The sequence below is a fragment of the Artibeus jamaicensis genome, unplaced genomic scaffold (genome assembly GCF_021234435.1).
Source record: "Artibeus jamaicensis isolate MK-2021 breed Jamaican fruit bat unplaced genomic scaffold, CSHL_Jam_final contig_415, whole genome shotgun sequence".
NCBI classification, from domain to species: Eukaryota; Metazoa; Chordata; class Mammalia; order Chiroptera; family Phyllostomidae; genus Artibeus; species Artibeus jamaicensis.
In genome coordinates, this window is record NW_026521823.1 from 784,390 (window position 1) to 797,262 (window position 12,873).

Genomic DNA, 12,873 nt, shown 5'->3' on the forward strand with positions numbered 1-12,873 from the left:
CTCTTTGCTAATGTCCTTGAAAAGATAGTCCAGAACAAAGGGAGATATTGCTTTGCCTGTAAAACATGGGAAAGTGCATGAGACCCATTAAGTATTGTCTCCCAACAAAACCTTGTGAATTTTTTAAAATTAAATGATCTAAAATACTGTATCAGTCAGGATAATTCAGGTTTTGCTGCAGTAACAAATGACTTGAAATTACAGTGTCTTAAACTTCTGAAGACGTATTTCTTAATAATGCCACTGAGACATGGGGGATTGGATGGGAACCCTGTTCCAAGTTATTCTCACTCTTGGTCCTGTGATAAATGAGATTTCATCCTGTGGTTCATTGCTACCACAGAGGGAAAGTGAGGGTGCAAAATAGCATACTGGCCCTTAAAACTTTATCCCAGAAGTGACATGTATCACTTCTGATCATATTCATTGTCCAAAATCACATGGCTAAACCTACCTTTGAAGAGAAAGGGAAGTATGCCCAGAAGAAGAATTGGAAATATGTATTTGGTAGACTGCACAAAAAACTGCAAGTTCCTTGCACAAGGCCTGGAACATTAAAAATTGAAGGTTCTCTCGCCCTTATCACTCCTGGAGCAGTTTGGGCAGAGTCAGAAGTATGGGTTTTAGGTTTACAAGAAATTCACAGTGGTCATAGATTCAGCTTGTTCTCTGGCTCTCCATGGCTGTGGTCAAGAAAATTTTCAGAATTCCCAAGTTATGTGTCCAAGCTTGTAAATGAAATTAATCAATACTCATTATTAACATGCATTCAATTTCATAACTTCGTTGGTCAACATTAGAAAAAAGGAATATAGAATTTCTCATAATTCCTAGTTATTACACAGAGATAATAACTAGATTGAGAAAGAAAATAAAAATGTTTATTTATTTTTACTCATGATAAAATGTAATCATGGATTCAATAGCAAAAATACTTCTGGACTTGAACTGGTTGCTCTATCTGACTAGAAACCATTGAATGCCGTAGAATGAAATAAACATTATGGATCATCTTGGCCTCCATGCTTTAGAGTTTAAAAAAAATTCCAGTCAGGCCTTAATTAATTTGTTTAATAAATATTTATTGAGACCCCTCTATCTGTCATGTTCTGTGTTAAGGATCTGAGTACAGAGCACAGAGTTACTGTTCCTGACTCCATGGAGCTTAGAGCCTGAGAGGAAAAAAATCATCATAAAACCTAAGACTTGTTTAATTGCTTGCTTATGAGGATATGGGTGCAGGGCTGTGCAAACATGTTTGCATTTCATAAAAGAGTCAACAGCCTTGTGGCGGTTTATTACTCATGGTAACCCTGTAGAGGTAGTGAAAACCATAGATTGGAAGCACTGTAGTTAAGGCTCAGAAAAGTCATTTAGCGTATCTGAGGGTATCAGAGTTGCTAGAAGAGAATCCAGTTAGGTCTCAGAGTTCAGGTAACTCAGATTATAGATGCACTGACACCTGGACACTTTTGATAACTTGCATCACAAGAACCATTCTTGCCACAAGCTGTGGATTCCCTATCTCCAGGCTGCACCTTCTCTTAGTTAATATTGTCCATCAATTAATGAATTATTCAGAGAAATTATTGAGCATCTATTTGGTGTCAGGCACTGTGTACCTACAGTTGTCTTTTTATAATTATCTGCAAGGGTAGGGACGATGATCATACAAGTGAAAAAAATTGAGGACTGGGAGAGGAAAAGAGACTTCCTTGTTTTTACAGGACTCCAAATTAGTAGAGGGAGCCAGAATTCAACCCATTATGTCAGAACCAGAATTCTTCCCATGGGCACGAGGCTGCCCCTCCTAACTGCTGGCAGGCCTGGCCTGTGGATGCTCCCAGACCTATAACCATGGTTCCTGCCACACATCCCTAAATCCCCATGCAATAATGTCAGGTTATAAAATCCAAGCAGCTTTCGCAGAAACAGACTCATTTTGGGAGCACTTGCCTCTTCTCACTGTAGCAATACAGTGGTCACTGCAGCAGTACAACTTGCATCTTTTACTCACCTCTTCTAATGAATTCAACAAACATTGACTGAACAGCTTCCATGTGGCAGACTCAGGGGACTGACCAGCTGAACACAACGTAGCCCTGCTCTGCAAGGCTGAACATCAAGAGCATGAGAGAAGCTCAGATCCACAGCACACAAGTAATGCGAGTAGACTTAACTCCAGGTTAGAGCAAATAAAGGGCAACAGGAGAGTAAGGAGAGAGGCAGAGGGGAGAGAGAGAGAGAGAGAGATGCTCATACTAGGGAATCTGGAAAGGTTCTGGGGGGAAGTGTGATTTGTCAGGGCCTTGAGGTAAGGCTCATGTGCCAGACCTGGGGCAGTGAGGGGAGTGGAGGGAAAGGGTGAGTGTAAGGGAGCTAAGTCACGCAGGCAGAAGAAACAGCAGAAGGTGCTGTTTTTCCCAGAAACTGGTAAGCTGGAGGAGAGGTCATTTTTCCAGAACTCACAGTCTGGCTACTTGCACAGAGATCTTGGGGAGGAGTGACTTGTAGAAGGCAGGTGGAGTCCCAGGGGCTGCCTTATGGGTGAGCTGAGAAGAAAGGACACTGTGGACACTTCAAAAGTTATAGAAAAGGGAGACATCTGGTGCCTAGTACCAAGCAAACTGATTTTTATTTTCTCCAGGTTGCTGGGCTTTGGTGTCTGGTGTGCTGTTTGGGCTTTGTGAGGATGGAGGGGCCCATGGCTCCCTGGAGTGGTAAAGGGCTGCACCCAAGCCTAAAACCTGGATGCTCCCAGCCTTGGCACCTCTGCAGAGAGCAGTCCCTATGGTGAACTTGATGGGCAGACAGCTGTCTCCTTAGGAGTCCCTGGGTCTCCACTGCTTCAGTTTGCCTGTCTCCCAGTGGAAGAAGCATGGGTTTTTAATGCTGCCCAGCTACATCTGGAAAAAACAATCCAAATGTTAATCCATCTGGAGAGAGAAGGAACCCATGTCTTCTGCTGCCTGCATCCTTTTGTTTTCAACTCTGGATCTATAAATCTGGTTATGAAGCTGGAAAGAACCTTCTGCCAGCCTGTCTCCTAGCCTTCAGGCAGCCTTTTAAACATTTCTTTATGCCTGGTCTCCTTGTGCTCCTCACTGACAGCACTCCTTTCATTCTGGATGTGGCACAGATCATGAAATAGCTAAATGAAGCCTCGCTACACCCCCATGAGGAAAGAGGCGATCACAGCTTGCTTTCCTCCTGCTTGAGAGGAGATGAAGCATGGATAGTAGTGCCTTGGTCAAAGAATTCAGCTCTTCCAGCCACCTGAAAACAATAGTACTGGTCACACATCCTGCCCTTATGTGCTTCTGCAGGAGTGGACTCACATGTTCAAAAAGTATGTTGGTGTATTTCTTCCTAAACCTACTCCTACCCCTGTGTGCCCTGTTTAGGAAAGTGGTATCAAGCCATCACCCAAGGCTGGACTTTCAACTCTCTGACGCTTTAGGGACTTAATGGCTCTCCCAATGTGCATGCTTCTCTAATTCTCTTGGACACTCCAGGGCAGCCCACTTGCCTGGATTACTACCACAGCTTGCTCTCCACAGCCCCTGTTCCTATTGTGTTTTCTTCTTAATCCACCCTCCAGGCTGCTGTTGGAACAATCTTTCTGAAATACACAGTTAAGGCATGCCTCTGCTTAAAACCCTTCTCCTACAGGGTCGTATTTAAACTCCTTAGCCTGGCATAGAAATCTCATACTCTGTGCTCACACCTACCGGTCCAACTTCATTTTTTTTTTTACCTATGCTCCTCTGCACTCTTCATAACTGGCCATTTAGAATCATCTTTTGTTCTCTGGACGTGATGCATGACACCTTTGCATGTGCCCTGTGCACTACTCTTACCTACTCTTGGGGGAAGTCCTACCCACTACCAAAGCCTGGATCAAGAGCTGTCTCCATTTCAGATGAAACTGACCATTTAGTCCTTTGTGTCACATTATATCCAAGGAGGTATAATATGGGATTCAAAATAATACTTTCCACCAGCTAGTAGCTTGTACTTTTCTCTGTCCCCAGTGAGAATAACCACAAGGTGGATAATGTACAACATGATAAAGACGTCCATCTTCATCCAGTACTGTGGCATTTGGTGCTTTGATTCTGGACCTGGGGGTTAGGTGGAAAGTATAAGAGGAGACACCTGTGAAGACCCTTCTCTTATTGACTTTCATATAAATGTGTGGTTTTGAGATGGTATCGAGAATAGTACCTTTCTCTATGGGCCGGTGTGGGCTCCTCTGATGTAAGTCATTCCCGGTAGTTCATTCACTTGGAGACAAGGTAGTCTTCAGACAGGAAACCAGAATTTAGAAGGCGGGCTCCAGTCAGGCAGGAAAAGAAATTTTCTGGCTTTCTCAGGGTTCTGGCCTCTTTGATAAGGACTTTGAGGAGTGAATTTAGCTTTGATTGACTGGTAGTTGATACCTAGAATACTGAGTACAAGTACATACTCAGTGAGGAAGAGTGCAGTGGTTGATTGGTGATGTCTGCCTGGAGCAGCCTAGGGAAACCATGCACCCTTTCGGCTACACATTGGCCATCTCTGTTGCTGCAGAGATTCACATGATGCCTGAAGGATGGCAAGATCTAAATGTGGCACTCAGCACATGGAGGCAGCAGGACAGTCAGGCAGGGAGGCCTCCCCACAGGGGTCATTTACTCAAGATGGATACACTACATGTGTAAAATGATCTGGTTAATTGTTATTTTTTGTTGAATTATCTTTTTTGATTCCTTAGCCGGTAGTGTAATCTTCCAAAAATGTGGCTGAGTCTCTGCTTTGTCTCAAGGGTTTGGTGGAGGATGCATGTCTTGGCTGGTGTGTAGAGAAGAACAGAGAAGACCAGGCTGCAAGAACAGTGGGACTAGCAGTGAGCAGTGGCCTAAGACCCCAACGATACCTCAGGACCAAGGCCTCCCTCCTCACACTTCCTCTCCATAGGTGTGCTGAATTTTAATTATCTGTGGGCAGAATTTCATTTTTTAGCTTCGGTATTTTTCAGGATTTTGCTAAAGACCATTGCCAACATAGTTAATCAACCATTTTAATTCTCATTTCCATTAGGAAAAAAAGGCACAACTACATAGAAAAGGAAGGCAACCAATAAAACCAAAATTAAATGTACACTTACTAAGACATTTTGTATGTTTTACTTTTTTAAACCACTTTATTGAGGTATGATGAACATACAAAAAACTGTAAATATTTAATGAGTTTGGGGACCAACATACATCTATGAACCCATCACCATCATCTAATCATTACCTTCTAAAGTTGCCTTCCATCCATTGTATCATGATTTTGTTATTATTTATGGTAAGAATGCTTATCTCCCAGTTACTCTATGAGGTAAGTATTATTGTCACCATCTACCTGATGATGAAACTGAGGTTCAGATAGGTCCAGGAACAGGCCCCAAGTCTCCCACCCAGGCAAAGGCAGAGCCACGCCCCCAAAGCTGGACATGCCAGTTCCTAGTGCACATGCTCCTTGTCCAGCTAAGCTCCCCCTCAATAAGGGTCTTGGGGTTTACTTTCCTGGTGGAGTCACCTAAGGAGTGTGGGCCTCAGGAAGGCTGAACGGGGGCAGGGATTGCATCCCAGGGAGGAGCCACACAGCTCCACTCTGGGCAGGCAGGAGAGGGCTGGGATATTCCGTGCTCTTTGAGGCAGGGAAGGAAACAGTTTCCCTGCCAAGAGGGACCTTTGTGAATCAAGGTGCCCATGACATCTGTCAGACTGTCAACTCTGCAGGAGACCTAGAGCTTGAATGACACTGTGCTTAAGGGACTTCTCTGGCCCCCTGTCTGGACCTCTGTACTAAAAATGCTCTTAATCACATGACTTGCCCTATGGATTTTTATGAATAAAAATTTCAAAGCACTACATGAGGTGTTAGTTATGTGACTATCACTGAGTTTGAATGAGTTCGTATAGCTAAATTATGGAGCAACTTGTCCTTGCCTTCTAGGTGCATGTGGTGTGTGTGTGTCCTCATGTGGTGGGTAGGTAGGTGGGGTGGGGTGAAGGTAGACATGATGGTTTGACTGATGTCACTATGAATATTGGTAGAGACCTTATGAATACTCTGTAACTGCATTATCTGTACTTTGAGGCTCATGTTATTGCTCATTTGACAAAATACTCCATTAATTATAATAAACAAAGCGTTTCATTTCTCTAAAAGGAGGATTCTATAGCTTCTCTTTGCCTAAAGCAGCTCAGAATACCCCTCTGGACTTTTTTTTAATGGCTGAGACAGGCACACCAAAGATAATTTTTATCACAATTACACCTGTATAGCTTGTGAACAAGAAGGTATATGTTCACACCTTTCTGTCTGAATGTGGTGGCAGAGAGATTAGAAAGGTTTTGTGCGCAAAGTTTAAACTGAAACTTGGATTTTGTGTGACGAAGTATGAAGCTTGTCCTAGCATTGTTCCCTTCGGGTTTCAGTGTGCTGTATAAGTGGAAGGCTGGGGATTTTGTCTATGAGTTAGGGAGAAAGGAATGGAGATTTGTGATTCCTATTTCACAGATGAGAGAGCAAGAGGATAGATAAGGCACAGGCCACCCTGCCTGTCTGTATGGGTTTGAGGACATGAGAGAAGTAGCACAATAGTCACGAACTGGCTTTGGTTCTGGTAGAATTTTAGCTCTGCCACATATGTGTGACCTGTAGCAAGTTACCTAACCTCTCTGAGCCTCATATACAAAATGGAAAGAGTAACAGTAGTTTCCCTAAAGTGTTGTTGTGAATGAATAGAAATCACACTTCTTAGCACAGCATTGATTCAGGGAGTGTTTATACATGGTTGGCTATTATTTTTAAGATGTGCTCAGTAATAATGTGTGAATGAGTGAAGAATATTTGTTCTGGTCACAAGATGCATCAGGCAGTGTTTTCAATTTTAACTTTAGCCAAGAAGAAAGCCTAAGGAAGTACCAGACTCCCCCAGGAATCTTGTAACTTCTGATTGTCTGCGATAAGAATGACTGCTAATCTTCCTCTTTAACTGTAGTCATCTGCATTTTGCAGTGACAGCAGCCAGTAATTCCTATGGGAGCCAGAGTGGAATTAGGACTGGGCTTACATGGCAGGGCCCGAGGGGCTGGTTGGTGTCTCTATAGCTGCATATGACAATGCTTATTGAACTCCTGCCATGTGGTAGGCACTGTTCGAAGTGTTGTATGTCAGAACAATTCTACCAGTAGGCACTATGGTTATTCCCACTTTACAGATGATAAGTCTGAGACAGAGAGGTTCAATTAGGTAGTTTCTTAAAGACCCACAGCTTGTAAGTGACAGAACTGGGATCTGAGCCCAGGCAGCCTAGCTCCAGCTTCCACTGACCACTGGGCTCTATAGCCTCCCTCGAGCCTATAAATGTGAGGCTGTGTAAATACGATTTATATGGTGAGTCAGGATGCAAATTGGGAATAGGACTCTTTCTCTGATCTACCAAAATCCTGCTGAAAAATGTAACCAGGGTAGATCACCCAGCTAGGTACCCGGAGTTGGCCTGGCTTAAATCTTTTACAGGCTTATGTGTGTGTGTACACATGCACACACATACACACACCTGTTTGTGGGTCTTTTGAAGCATTTCACGAGGCTCAGACAGGCAGGTGAGGAATAGTCTAAGAATCACAAATGGACACTGTAAAACTGACTTATGGAATTTGGAAGACAAGGGAAGAAATGGATTTCCAAATATTTTGTACTTGCTGGAGGACTCTCACAGATTCATTTTCTTTCCAAGTGGCTAAATACCCTTAAACAATTTTTTAGACTTGCGTATGTGGGCAGAAGATAAAGTCATTGTCCTTCTTAATGTGTCCACCTCCCCTAGGAATGCTCTCCCTGCTCTAGGCAGGACAGGTGACAGTCACAGAGTTGATCCTGGCAGACAGACTCTAACACATGTTCTGGTCTATGCCCTCCCACTCGTCCTCTCCAGGGAGTGCAGGGCTGTGTAAATCAGCCAGGAGGAGGGATTAGCAATTAAAGAACCTGACACCTAGGTGATTGCTTCATTCCCAGGGGTCTCCAAAGCTTTTTGAGCCATGAATGTCTATTCAATAAAAATCCTTCTTGAACACCCAGGGTGAGAGGCAGCTTAAAGTGGAGGTGTTCTGATGGAAGCCAGGGGTCCCAGAACCCTGCTACCTTTGCCATGATGAGACTCTGGTGTAAAGAAAAGCATTTGAAAGCCCCAGTGAACAACATTCAGTTCCCCTTTAGAAGTCTAAAGACCAGCTTGTTCCTCTTTTGTCCTCCTTTTCCAGATCTTCTGGGTTCCTGGGATCCACTAGAATGCAGGCAGAGTCAAAAGGCAGTTTTGAGGGGTCAGACTTAATAACCATTCTGCTCTACTCTTCCCTGAAAAATGAACAGTGATGGTGATGAAAAGTTAATGAAAGGTAGACTAGTTTAGAGGTTGGGAACATGGATTGTGGAGTTGGGAGCATGGATTGTGGGTTCAAAGCTCTGTTTTTCTACTTACTAGCTGTGTGACTGTGGCAAGTTCCTTAGCCTCTCTGTGCCCTAATTTTCTCATCTATAAAATGGGGACTAAATAATAGCAAACATTTGTGTGGTCGTGAGACAACCTGATTAATATGTATGATGCACTTAGAAAAGATCCTAGCACATAGTAAGTGCTCAAAATTATTAGCAATCATTATTTAAATAAATTTTCCTCTTGTTCCACAGATAAATTCCAATGTGTGCTAGAATGCAAGCGACAGATTTTCTGACATTCAGGCTTTTTGACTGCTTGTTTGCTTGTTTTGGAGGGGAAGGAAGAGCAAAGCAATACTGGAAAGAAGAGAAAGGGGTATTGTGGAGGGCAGAGGAGCCACAGAAAGGAAATCCCACAGTGTGTAGAAGGCAATGGCACTACCCCCAACCCCCACTACCCCAGTCCACTCAATACAGAGTCTTGAGCAGCTTAAGAAATGGGGCTGTACCTTATATTAAACTAAGGAAGCAAAAAGTCTCATTGGAATTTTATATAACAGTTTTGTTTTATGAACCAGCACTATCTCACCCAACCATTTTATAGTAAGTCATTTTCTTTTCTTTCTTTCTCTTTTGGACACCCTTTTATTATGTGAGATGCTCAGCTATTTCAGGCCTTGTACCTCTGCTCCAGGTGCTGGGCCAGGAGAGCAGCACATATTCCATCCAGAGGACTTCCTGAGGGGTTGGAGAGGGGGAAATGCCAGGAGACTCTGGAAATGGGTAGTCTGCTAAATATTGTGAGTGATCGTGCAGTTATTCCGTTGATTTTTTTCTAATCAAAGTTTACCAGAGGCCTTAACCTTTAGAATTCTTAATAGCAGGAAGGCTGAAAAAGCTGTTCTTGTGTCCTCTCACAATAAATATCTTTGAAGAATAATTAAGGCAATGCATTGTTACCTTGGTTTCACAGAACCAAGCCTAGAGTGTAACTACTTGGTGTCCAGAGCCAGGGATCAAGAAATAAACAAATTACAGTTGAGCTGAACCAAGGACATGGGGAGGCCCAGAAACCTGGAGTCCAGGCCTGGGAGCATCACAGATATAAGGGAGCTGAGTTAGAGGATACCATCCATGAATTCTCCAATTTTCAAAAGGCTAAGAGCAATAAGAGATAAGCCCAACATACATAAAACTGGATATAAGGTAAGAATAAAAAGAAACATTGAACATGTATAATCATAGGACATACACAATCATACATAGGGCGATTATAAGACAAATAAATACAGGTCATCATGACAATCATTATGATGGATGGAGTGACAAATAATCTGCATGGGAAGTGTGATGGTGTAAAGACATGTTTCTCTCCTATTTCTCACAATTTTGACAGTACCTGGATTCCAGAGTCTGGTGGTCAAATATTTTAGTTTGGTGAGGTCTTGGTGGAGGGCAGGGATGGGGTGGCACTGCAGCTAAGCATATGGTTTTGTTGACTTGACTGTGGTGATGATTTTTGGTCCTGGACTTGCAGAGGAGAGATGTAGGGTCAAGTTTATTCAGAGTCAATGATGAACTCCCAGAAAAACAAGGGAATAGGCCAGATACTCTGTCTCTGTTGAAAGCAGAGAGGATATAAAAAGAGAATAACCCTCTCCCCAACACTTTGGGGTCACTGGGGAAGAGCAGAATAGTTTGGAAGGAGCTCATGCTCTGAGGTCCCCTTGAAAACTCCTAGTTTATAATTTTTCTTTTTTTAATTTAGCAAATATTTGTTGATATGCTTGGCACTATTTTGAGTATTGCCAGATGGGGAGAGGGGAAAAAAAACTAAATAGATATTTGAAAAGATGCTCAATCATCAGAGAGAGGCAAATTAAAACCACAATGAGACACTGTTACAGAACAGACCTGGGGGAGGAGGGTGAATAATATACTATTACTGAATGGACTGACCCCTGTGCTCCAGGGGTCCCCCACCTCATACTAGGTTTGCCTTGCCTGCTGTCAGGAAAAGATGTCTCTCAATGTCAGATACTGGTGAAAAGGAAAGGGGTTATTTATTTAAAGAGTTATACAAGCTTAAGAGTAATGACTCAATGTCTTCGTTGAGATCCCAAAGTCCTTCAGAATACCTACAAACACGCTGTCCTTTCTTCCCCCTCTGACCGGTCTGGGATACCATATCTCAGAAAAAGAAATAGAAGTCCATTTGGTTCTTCTCTACCCAAGCTGCATGGTCCCAAAAAGACCCCACATGGTTGCTGTGCCTGGTTTAAATCCCAGTGCTAATGTTCCTCTGCCACACCATTTCTGACTCCTCCCACAACTGGCTACAGCTGCCAGCATTCCCATATATTTTCCAGCTTTACTGGGCTGCCATAGTAAGTCAAAGCAGGTGTGGCCATGTGGTGTGGAGCCAATCATCTCCAAGTTCTTACACAGGCTCTGTAACCAGGGGGAGTTATCTCCCAGTTACATCATGGGTGGAAGTCACTCCCATCCTCCTGGCTTAAAGCATGGCCACAGCTGTTCAACATATCTATGAAATCAGTCAAAGATTATAGATATGTTAAATGACAGTTGTAGAGGTTATCTGGAAAACTGTTGCTATGCAAAACAGCTCTCAATGGCCCTGCTCCATGTGTCCCATCCCCCAGCTCAGACTTGTGGGGGCGAGGACCTCCTATATATATATATTTTCTAATATTTCCTGCACACCCTAAATTCTGGATCCCATTACAAATCCCTATTTGGGGGCCCCCTTGGCTGCACCTTGTTACAATACCACTTCACACCTGTAAGAATGGCCACTGTCAATAAATCAACAAACAACAAATGTCGGCAATGATATGAAGAAAAGGGAACCCTAGTGCACTGTTGGTAGGAATGCAGACTGGTGCAGCCACCGTGGAAAGCAGTATGGAGTTTTCTCAAAAAATTAAAAATGGAACTGCCTTATGATCTAGTGATTCCACTTCTGGGAATATATCTGAAGAAACCTAAAACACTAGTTTGAAAGTATATATGCTCCCACTGTGTTCATTGCAATGTTATTTACAATAGCCAAGCTTTGGAAGCATACCAAGTGCCCATCACCAGATGAGTAGATAAAAAAAAGTGATACATTTATATAATGGAATACTATTTGACCATATAAAAGAAGAAAAGCTTACATTTTGTGAGAACATGGATGGACCTGGAGGTATTATGCTAAGTAAGGCAGTCAAAGAAAGACCAGTACCATATGATTTTACTTTAATGTGGAATATAATGGACAAAATAAACTAAAAAACAAGATGGAAGTAGATTCATAGATACAGTGAATAGACTGACAGCTATCAGAAGAGTAGGGTAGGGGGCTGGGTGAAAAAGGTGAAAGGCTTGAGCAAAATGGTGATCACCAGACGGAAAGAGAGTGGGGGAAGTAGAAGAAGGTAAAAGAGGAATAAATGGGGATGGAAAGAGACTTGGGGTGGTGAACACACAATATAATATATAGATGATATATTATGGAATTGTACACCTGAAACCTATATAAATTTATTAACCAGTGTCACCCCCAAAATTCAATAAAAAATAGACATATTCCCTGACCTTAGTTTAAACCTAATGAGCAATATGGTAGGTATGTACACAAATAACACAAAGCAGCACTGGGGTGCCTTGGCTTATTTTGAAATGATCCAACTCTGTGTTTCCCAATTAAAGAACTGGAGATGGTTACCCTTCCAAAATCTTACTGTGGCCACAGGGCCCTTGTTGTCCTGTATGCCTTGTCTTAGGGCAGAGGACAGAATGACAGAGGGACTGCTATTAAACCTCATCTCCGTTTTTCAGTGTGGGACATGCTACTTGGGTCTGGGGGACTTTAATCTTTGTAATAATACATTCTATTTTTGGTTACGGTGCCTGAAAAAAATGAACTTGTCAGCATCTTTATCCTTATCCCTTTGGGGAAGAGAGCTAGAGAAGTGCAGAAGGGCAGTCAGGCTTAGTGCCCTCAGCATTTGTTCCTGAGTGAAAGCGGCTGGCCAGGGTAATTAGAGTCTGAGTCCTGATAGAGGTACTTTGTTCAAAGTTCAGTTGCAGGCGGGGATGGAGAGCTCTGCATGCCCACTTCCCTTGTTAATAGCTTTGCTGACCTTCTCCAAAGAAAAAGTCATTAGAATATTGAGTTATGATCTGTTTCTTGTAAAAATCACATCAGTCCTCCATTAATAGCCCTGTATTTCAACCAATTCTAATTACTTCTTAGAATATACTTCTCCTAGCCCTTGGAGAACATTTCAAACCCGGATCCAAGCAATCAAACATATTGCTTGGTTTGAAAGCTGATTGTGACATTGATACAGGGTGCAGCCAGGGGGGGGGCCCAAAAAAAAAGAT